This window comes from Gymnoscopelus microlampas (assembly GCF_963454915.1).
Source record: "Gymnoscopelus microlampas genome assembly, chromosome: 2".
In the NCBI taxonomy this organism is placed as follows: Eukaryota; Metazoa; Chordata; class Actinopteri; order Myctophiformes; family Myctophidae; genus Gymnoscopelus; species Gymnoscopelus microlampas.
Window position 1 is genome coordinate 3282865 of NC_139939.1, and position 10595 is coordinate 3293459.

Here is a 10595-nt window from a genome sequence, read left to right on the forward strand (position 1 = left end):
GCCTTCTAAATCCTGACCTAAGTTTTCTGAAAAACTTCAAATATTTATTCAAAAATTACAACAAATGTATGTTGCTGTATACTGTACATAGCAACAAGAACCCAAAAGGGCGTTCCCGTCCTGAAAGGTATAGTTACAAAGGGGGTTCCTGCCCAAATGGGTTAACTACTTTTATCCCCTGTTGGAGCATTTATAAAGATGGCCATTTCACTTTGGCTAAACTTTATTTTTTGTTCCCACCGTGCTCTGATTCCTCTGGTTCGTTGTCTTAACACTTCCACGTCTGCCATCAGGCCATCCCACACACAGCCTGAGATAATGTCATAATGACCGATCGTTTCCTGCTATTCTATTGGCCAGTGTCTCCCCCTATGGCGCAGACGATCCCAACACCTTCTCCCCCGCGCTGCGGGGCACAACGGGGGATTCCATTGTCTTATAAATACCTTAACATTTCAATTCTACTCTTCTCAGTGAGCTCACATTATATGTTGTTGCAGGCAGGCAGAAACATTATAGGCTAACTTGTAATGGTAACTGCAGATCCTGTATATTTATTTAAAAAAGCATGTAAAACAGCGCGATCTGTATATCTGATCTACAAGCACAAAACAGTCGCTGCCTGACGAGCCCTCTGCTTGTAGATCATATCTATATTTTAAAACAGCGTGATCTGTAGCGAACACATCGGTATGCTTCACACATGTGCTCAATCCTGCGCAAAATGTCTGATCTTCAAGCATAAAACAGTTGCTGCGTAACAAGCTGTATGCTTGTAGATATGATCTTTATCCGCCGCTTTGCAGTGAAGTGGGTTGCCAGATTTTGCGATAGAAATAAGCAGTCAGGTCTATGAAAATGTTACTGCATGCGTTGTGCCCTGAGAAAACAGTGAGGCATGAAACCATTGCATTGTAAATGGGGTTTATAGCCGAGCTATAAGCCGAGATACAGAAGTTTTAAGTTGACAAGGAAGTGGATGGGAGTCTAAATCTTCGAAAAATCATATCTCCTTGGTCTTTGGGTCAAATCTTGTATCAAATATTTAGGAAAAGTCATGAAAGGGGAATTGCCTCGGAGCTTCATGAGAGAAGATAATCCACTTTAAATTCTCAAAATCGTCCAGATTGACCGGCTAGTCACGCAAGTGTTAAAACATAAACATTTAGGCAAGAGTGAAGAGTCGTCGCCTTTTTGTAAGGCATACATCGTCTGTTTGGTGGAAACCTTGTTCCAATTGGAGCCACTAGAGGCGAGAAATTGTACACAAATCCTACAAATGGGTCTCCTAAGTGGGCGCCGCCTCGCAAACGTCCTATGTTTACTGGTGCTAGATTCCGCGAGAGTTTGATGCTAGGACAGAGGAAGGTCGATAAAGTCTATTTTCTCCTGATTTGGTCTTTCTGAAAAAAGCAATTTTAGTATGAAAATATTGGGAAGATAGTGTGGCTTGTGATGACCAATATCCAATATTTAGTTCAGTGACCATGGGGCTAAAGCAGGGGTGAGGCAACTTAGATGATGGAAAGGGCCACTATATTTCCACACTCACTCCAAGAGGGCCACATTGCATATACTGTCGGGCCATTCTATGTCACACAAAAATAGCAGCTCTACAAGCTCAAAACGCGTCGCGCTGCGACGCGTTTTGAGCTTGTAGATCTGCTATTTTTGAACTGGAATTCAGATTTTTTTTTTTTTTTTTGGAATCCTGAAAAGCAACATTTTAATTTCATTTCAAATGCATTTAGTTATACTTATGTTAATTTTATGAACTTAAATACAAATACATTGGACGTAAAAAATAAAATAGAATTTTAATACTAGTCATTAAGCTACTACTAATATAGTAGTAGTAATTAAAGGTAGGGTAAGTGATATTTTTTGGTTAAAACAAATAGTATTTTGTTAAAAGGTTAAAATACTATATTCTGATAGTAATCATTGATATAGAGTGTTTTTTCAGTAACAGATGTCTCCCCGTCTCTCCAGCTCTTTAATAAACAGAAAAAAAAAATGTCGGTAGGTGTCAAAATCTCAGCCAATCAGGAGAAAGTACCAATTCTTAATTTGTATAGTGTTCCAGTTCCAATTTTGCCTGCTCATTTCTTAGTGTCATCACTTCCAATTTCACTTGTTTAATCTGTATCCTGATAGAGTTCTCTGTCCTGGTTGGATAAAATTGGAACTGAAACTGAAACGAAAATGCATTTTCTGTTTTATAAAGAGCTGGAGAGACAAGGAGAACAAACGGAACAAACACTCTATGAGTACTATCAGAATATAGAGCTATTTAACACTTATTTTAACCAAAGCAAATCACTTACCCTACCTTTAAAGCGGGTCATGTTTGCAATTGTAACAGCTGAAATCAATAATATATCAGTATTCAGATATTAACCTGCGGGCCACATTAAGTGAAGGTGGGGGCCGCCAGTTGCCCATGTATGGGCTAAAGAATGGTTCAGAAGCTGTGTTCACGTTCACTCTTACATTTTTATTTTGGTTGTCGTGCAGAGTCCAGGAAGTGACGGACCTCCTCCCGCTGTACCTGTGCTGGACCGGTGACTTCGGGGAGGCCATGGACCAGTTCTTTTGGTATTATGTCTTCTTTGGGTCTTGGAGATGCCCCGCCTCTCGCCGTTCTACTTCCAGCTGTACCTCCGCATCCTGGAGACCGGCACGGCGCCCACGCTGACCGCCGCGCTGCCCACACTGGCCACGCTGGCCGCCGCCAAGTGGGAGAGGATCGAAGGTCAGACTCTTAAAACATTTTAACACATTGGCTGCCAGAATTATTTATTTATTTTCTACAGTAGACTGCCAGACTTTTTCAATGAAAAAATAAAAGTACTCAGGAGCCGAGATACAGAATTTTTAAGTTTTAAGTTAACAAGGAAGTGGATGGGAGTCTAAATCTTCGAAAAATCATATCTCCTTGGTCTTTGGGTCAAATCTAAAAAAAATAAAAAATAATATATATATATATTTTTTTTAAAGAACGCAGATCTGCGTTCTTGGCAGCCTGCGTTGTAAGGCCTCAAAATAACGCAGATCTGCGTTTTTGGCAGCCAATGTGTTAAGATTTCTTTGGATTTCTTTTGGTGTGTGTGTGTAGTATAAACAATAGTTTGTATGAATAAAGTGTAAAAAGATAAAATATGTCTGTAAAACAAATGCAATACAAAAAAGTTAAGCAATATATCATTGCTGTCTGGCAGAAACATGTCTCCATATTTCAACCTTTAAATTTGTATTGGTAAATTATATGTATTCAGGCATGCAGTGCTCATTTGGTATGTTCTTGCACTCTATTTCAATGACGTGACGTGCATGTTGCTTAACACCTGAAAGTCACACAACGGACAATTGATATGCATCTAGGTTTATTCCTGTTAAAAATGTATATGTATTTGGCCTCGGACCCCCATCTCAAAATATGTTGTCATTCATTTCGATGCTTATATGAACTAAAGTTTGCGGGGAAGCCCCTCAAGGACCTCCATGGATTAAAGTTGTCAGTCGGCACGACCGATGTCAATCATTTGGATTCCATGAAAGCCAGCATGTATTCTATGGAAGCATGTTGCACAGCGAAAATAGCCGATCTACAAGGATTGAGAGCCTGTAGACAGGCTATTTACGGTTATTATATTAAGATTAGAGCATAATTAAAGTGGTCAAACCAGCCATATGTTCAGAAGCATCTTCCATAAAATCTTAATAGTCTGGGATATTTCATATAAAAGCAATGTGAGCTTGTAGATCTGCTATTTTTGAATAGCCTAAAGAAATCTAAAAACGACAGATAGAGATGCGTCCCCGGCTTGAATGGGTTAACACATCCACTGCCAACGGCTAATCTCAGAACGTCCATCGTAGTGCCAAGCTATTTCTTACCTTTTTTGTTTTTTTGATTCCGTCATAGGCCCCGCTAAATCCGTTTAAAATCCGCGTTCATTTGGTTCGACACAAACACGGGACCCGACGGAACAAAACGCTGGAAACCGTGCCGCGATCCGACATTCCATTTTGGAGAACGAGAGCAAAACGCTACAATGGGGGATGCGGAGAGAAAAATCAACAAGCCGAGATAATGGCGTCCAAAGTTGATCGCTAGACAGGAAACGGAGGCGGGACAAAAACCGGAAACAGTATTATTTCGTTTCCGGTCCGCCCCCTTCGAAACCGGAAGTGCAAAAAAAATCCGGAATCTGCACCTGCACGATTTAACATGGGAAAACACCCGCCCCGTAGGACTACGGGAACGGCAGTTAACGGTTGGATTTAACGGCCCGTAGGACTACGGGCCTGGCAGTGGGTGAACTACTCCTTTAAATGTTCCCACACTGACCTTGCATGACTCTTCCTTATAGGTGCGGTGCCACTGCTGCACACCCGCTTGGCGGGGTTTGCCCTCAGAGTGATGAAGATTCAAAAGGACATCTACAATGATGTGAGTCTATTAATTATAACATATCAAATGTATATAGCACAGGGGTGATGCAACTTTGATGATGGAGAGGGCCACTATATTTCCCCACTCACTCCAGAGGGCCACATTACATATAATCTTCCCAGACGTTTTCGCCAGCTCTCGCATACAAACGGGAGGGGCGAGGAAACTTCTGGGCCAGAGCCCTGGTATTTGTGCACGGGATGTAACTTACGCTCATAATCTGAGCGGACACGCCTCTTACCGGTTTGAGAGCTGAGCAACTCGTCTAAACAGTCCAACGAGAGGCGAACAGCAGTACACAACAATGGCGGCCGCAATTTCTCAAGGACAAATTGCTTCTCGTCGCTCCTATTTACATCCCTTTTCTTCATTGGCTGTTGATTTGAATCACAACGCAGTGGCTGTGCCCCTGCTGTCCAGGCTCTGAGGCGAAGTCTCCCAGACTACATTGCATATACTGTCTTGCCCGTATTTTTACTTTTTTCGCCATTCTATCAAAAGTAGCAAAAATAGCAGATCTACAAGCTCAAAAATGCGTTGCGACGCGTTTTGAGCTTGTAGATCGTCTATTTTTGAATTGGAATCCAGAATTAGTTTTTGCTATTTTTGAATTGGAATCCTGAAAAGTAACATTTTTATTTTATTTCAAATGCATTTAGTTACACTTATGTTAACTTTGTTAACTTTATGAACTTACATACAAATACATTGGACATAAAAAAGACAGTTAGCAGGGGAAAGCCGCATTGAAAGCTGTGAGGGGGCTTCTCTGAAAGTAATGGGGAATGCATTCCACAGGGTTGGGGCAGCATTTGATTGATTGATGTGCTTTATTTAGACATGAGAACAACAGTACATGGAAGTACAAATTCACAATACAAGGTCTACTAAACTGGAAGACTCATAAAGCACTGAGCTTGTTTAAGATGAGATCCCCATGCACACAAATCATGATGACATATAAGAGACAGACAGATATACACACGACTGTACAGAACGTCATACAATCAGCTTATAGGTTACTGGTATGAAGAGTGACAAATATGTACAAGGGGGAGGGGGTAGGTTAAGACTTTGACAGGGGCCATTTTCGAATGGCAGCCTCCTGAAGGTGTATCTTAAGGTGTAGCAAAAAAAAAACCTAAATGAACAGATGATGAAATTGAGTAAGATGGCTAACTTTCAATATGTCTGAAATAATGTCATATTTGGCCTAATGATGATCGCGCATATCAACGTACTATTTAGGCATTTAGTAGACGCTCTTAATCCAGAGCGATTTACAGTAAGCAAGGTAAACATGATGTAATGCATCAATCTTTTAATTTGCATAATTACATTTTGTATAAAACACGTTTACCAAAAGGTAAGGAGATTTTACATAACTGTCATAAAAGTATTTCCCATGATGAATGGCATTGTTGCTACAAGGTGTGTGTGTGTGTGTGTGACCTTGCTGCTAATGTTTTTTGTATCTTCCAGTCTGCCTGTTGGGAGGCTCTTCTCAGCATGGTGAACACGACACCTGCCCCCCTGGAGGAACCCAGCCATCACTATCTACAGGTACATCCATCTTAAGACAAGAACACTTTTCTCATTAGAGAGTATGTTTTGCCCCCTGTCCGTCCGTCCGTCCGTGCGTCCGTCCGTCCTTCTGTCTGCGACCAGCTAATCTCCGCCACCGTTGACCCGGTCGCTGTGAAACTGCACACACACACTCCGTGGATGCCACAGCAGAACCTGCCCCACATTTTTCAGATCAACCTGTCATAGCGCCACCATGAGGCCGACTTTTGCTAAACACATTTTTTGATATTACTCCTACAGATTTTGTCCAAAAAACACACAAATCGGTACACAGTATCGCTATAGCCATGTGATCAACACGGATCTGTCTGATTTTCCATATGCCATCCTGATTGGCTAAAATTGGCTTCCAAAGTTTACAGGATTTTGTTCATTTCGAACAAAATGCCTCAAATCATGAACGCAGCATGCCATTTTTGTGAAATTTTCCACGTAGATTCCCACTTGCCCCCGGAAGAAATGCCACTTGAAAACGTTCAAATCAGCCTCATGGTGGCGCTATAACAGGCCGATTCACGTTTTTAGCTATAACTGCACCGATCTGCGTGAAACTTTACACGCACACTCCTTAGAGGCCAAGGAAAAACATTTGCTGTGCATTTTTCACATATGCCTTTGAGAGCGCCACCAGGAGGCTGAGTTTTGTAAAAACACATTCTTTGCTCTTACGTTCAGATTCTATCCAAAAATCTCGCAAATCGGTACACAGTATCTCTATAGTCATGTGATCAAGATGGATGTGTCCGATATTTCATATTCCATCCTACTTGGCTAACATTGGCTTCCAAAGTTTGCAGGATAGGTCAGTTTTGAACAAAATTCCTCAAATCATGAACGCAGTGCAAGATTTCCGTGAAATATTACATGCACATTCCCACTAGGCCGAGAAAGAAATGCCACCCTTTTCACATTGGCCTGTTGTAGTGCCACCAGCAGGTCTAATTTAGCAAACCACATTTTTGGAACAAAATGCCTCAAATCATGAATGCAGTGTCCGATTGCCGTGCAAGGCCTAAGAAGAAATGGCACCCTTTTCACATTGGCCTATGATAGCGCCACCAGGAGGTCACAATAATCTACCTGACCTGGCGGAGACTTGTGCTCCGAGGACCACTTTTTCTAGTTTTGTAGTCAATTGGTTGTTTACAACAGTTGTTTTGTTTACAGCAGTAGTTTTTCAAGTCAAGGACCCAAATTGATATGCATTTGGCTGCGGACCCCCCGTCTGTAAAAGTTTTGTGCCAGGGACCCCCAGAAGAGAAGATTTATGATTTCAACTGATGTATAAGGAAACAAATGTATATGAAGACCTTGCTTCTCAGTGTCTTATTGGTTCTGAATACGTTTTGATACATCTAAGATTAATTGCCCAGTCCCACATCAAATAATACATAATTATGTATAATAACTTATTATATTATATAAATATATTGTATAAACGTTATTTTTCTCCCATCCCGGGTGTTTAGGATGCAAGGACGATAGCCAGGAAGGAATTGAACAGGGCAACGCACTTGGACAACATCTGCTTCCCATCGCTCCAGGTACTGAAATTGCAGCTCAACGAAAGCCAGTGGTGTAAAGTAACTAAGTACATTTACTCAAGTACAATTTTGAGGTACTTTTACTTTAATGGAGTATTTCCAATTGTCTATACTTTTACTTCTACTGCACTACATCTCAGAGGCAAATATCTTACTTTTACCCCACTACAATTATTTTAAACTTAAGTTACTTTGTAGATATGAATTATTACATAATAAAGCATAAGTTTACCACGTCAGCCCTATTTTATACATAGGCTATTTGAAAATAGCCGATCTACAAGCTCACAACGCGTTGCATTGCGACGCATTGTGTGACCTTGTAGATCTGCTATTTTCAAACATTTTAGTACTTTTACTTTTGGTACATTTTGATACCAATACTTTTGTACTTTTACTCGAGTACATTTTTAATTCGGGACTTTTGGTTTTAACGGCGTACTTCTACATTGCAGTAATGATACTTTTACTTAAGTAAAACATTTGAGTACTTTTTCCACCACTGACAAAAGTTAATTCCTAGTGTATGACAGACGACAATTTCTTGATAAATTAAAATCTCAACGATACAATCGTGTGTATTAGGGATGGGATGATGATATCTATCTATCGTTAAACCTATCGTTTATCATGATACAAAAACAAAGTGTGTTTGCGTTTACAGGAGTATCCACTCCAGGGCTTCCTGCTGTTGATGACCGAAGCTTTGGCTATGCGTATCGCCAGCGGCCCTCTAGAGCCAGCAATCCCTGTGGTCAACACGTTCAAGGTACCTCACTGCAGTGGACCTCAGCCCTAAAATGATCACATTTGAACTGGGGTCCTCCCCAAAATAATATTTGAACTGGGGTCCTCCCCAAAATAATATTTGAACTGGGGTCCCGTCAAAATATAATTATTTTGGGCGGGTCCCTAGTTGAAATATTATTTGAACACCACGGTTTGTTTTCCTTCTGTGTGTGTGTGTGTGTGTCTGTGTGTGTGTGTGTGTGTGTGTGTACGAACGGGTGAGGTGACTACTTTATAAACTTATAAATGTGGAAAAATGCAGGGTTTATGAAATCATGCAAGCCCTGCATATTTTGCGCGGAAATATGCGACTATTTCGGTGATTATATTTATACACCCTTTTTTTGAAAACATTTTACCATTGCAGTCATTTAGCAGCCGCTTTTATCCAAAGTGACTTACAATAAGTGCATTCAACATAGGTAGGGAACGAAACTACTAATCACCAGAAGTCTTAAGTGCATTCTCTTCTAAAACAAGCAACTAGGAGTATACCTAGCGCTAAAGTAAGTGCAATATATCAGCTTCATAAACAGATGAGACAAAAAAGAGAGAAAATCAAATGAGCAAGAGCTAAAACAAATAAGTATATCGAATAAACAGATCCAATAAAACAAGAGTTCGTACAACTAGTTAACAACAAGTAGGCAAGGCGAAGAGGAAGGATAGTGTTTCCTGAAGAAGTGGGTTTTCAGCCTGCGGCGAAAGATGGGCAGTGACTCTGCTGTCCTGACATCAGTGGGGAGGTCATTCCACCGCTGTGGGACCAGAACAGAAAAAAAGCTGTGACCGTGTAGATCGGCCAGAAGGACCACTGAGCGACGAGGCAACCAGTCGCCCCGAGGCGCCAGACCGAAGTGGTCGGGCAGGGGTTTAAGCCTCGTCCATAGCCCGGGGGTAAGAAGGAGCTGTTCCTTTCACTGCCCTATAGGCTAGCACCAGGGTTTTAAAATGGATGCGAGCCGCTACGGGGGGGCCAGTGTAGAGAACGGAGAAGGATAGTTGTGTGGGAGAACTTGGGGCGGTTGAACACCAGACGAGCCGCAGCTTTCTGAACAAGCTCCAGAGGTCTGATGGCAGACGCCGGGGCACCAGCAAGATGACCCCTGCATAATCTGCGCCATTTGGCTGATTATGCGATAATAATAATTTATGACAGTCTTGTATCAAGCTAAAGTACTTAACATGGCAATACATATCAATTTTAGCCCTGGTTGTCTCTCCCACTTTCGCAGGAGAACGAGTGGGCCTTCCAGTGGCTTTGTGAAAGCCTGATGTCCAACTCCCCTGACATCTACCCCTCCTTCATGAAGGGGCTCCTTCAGGAGCTGCAGAAGAGCACCCCCCCCACCCCTGCAGGTGCGTCTTCATTTTGGCCATAGATGGAAGCAGCATGGCCCCCGGGAAAGCATCTGTCATTTTATAGATTTATTTAGGAGTATGAGCTTGTAGATATGCTTTTTTTTTAAAGAAAAATCGTGAAAACATGTGCAACTCTTTGAATGTATATATATATATTTTTTTAAAGCTAGCCTTTGTAACTCGAATCTTTGCTTCTGGGCATTCTACAAATGTCTTCTAAATCCTAAACAGTTTTTTTTCCCCAGAAGCAAAGAATTGAGTTACAAAACGTTCGCTTTAAACGTTAGCTTGCTGCTTATCAGAAATGGAAATTCTAAAATAGAATGAAGATATTTTAAAATGTGTTTTCCTGCACGGAAATGACGAACAGATGACTGCTTCCGTTCTCGGATTTCGGGATGTGTAGTTCCAGATAGTGGTGTGGGGGAAAAAATCGATACGAATCGCGATTCTCATGTTGGACGATTCAGAATCTATTCTCATTTTCCAAAAATCATTTATTTAAAATGTTGTTCTTTTTTCCAGTATTTTTGTATAATGACATTTTTGAGAAGTGCCGAGTTCTGGGCTGAATCTTTTTTAATCGAATCGCTTGTTTCGGAAAAAACTGAATCGTGACCCCAAGAATCGGAATCGGATCGTGAGATGGCAGACGATTCCCAGCCCTAGTTCCAGACGCTATATAGCATTCGGAGATTATGGAATAGTGTCTGGCTACGTGAGACTACTTGGAGAGAACGGAGCATTCAGCATTGTTTAATGGCTTTGACAATGTTTTTTTTTTCTTCTCAAATTATACAGTATCACATGACCGAAAAAACTATGTATGTGTTTGCGGCAAGATCTGCAAAAAT

At 41.3% G+C, this 10595-nt stretch overlaps 1 long non-coding RNA gene across 1 annotated transcript; it reads left to right on the forward strand.

Moving 5' to 3' along the window:
• The first annotated feature begins 2630 nt into the window (after positions 1–2630).
• On the forward strand, positions 2631–7597 carry LOC311064188. The gene is made up of 4 exons (XR_014602691.1): positions 2631–2755; positions 4377–4456; positions 5942–6022; positions 7516–7597. It is a non-coding gene; the product is annotated as an uncharacterized lncRNA (long non-coding RNA).
• Positions 7598–10595: the final 2998 nt, after the last annotated feature.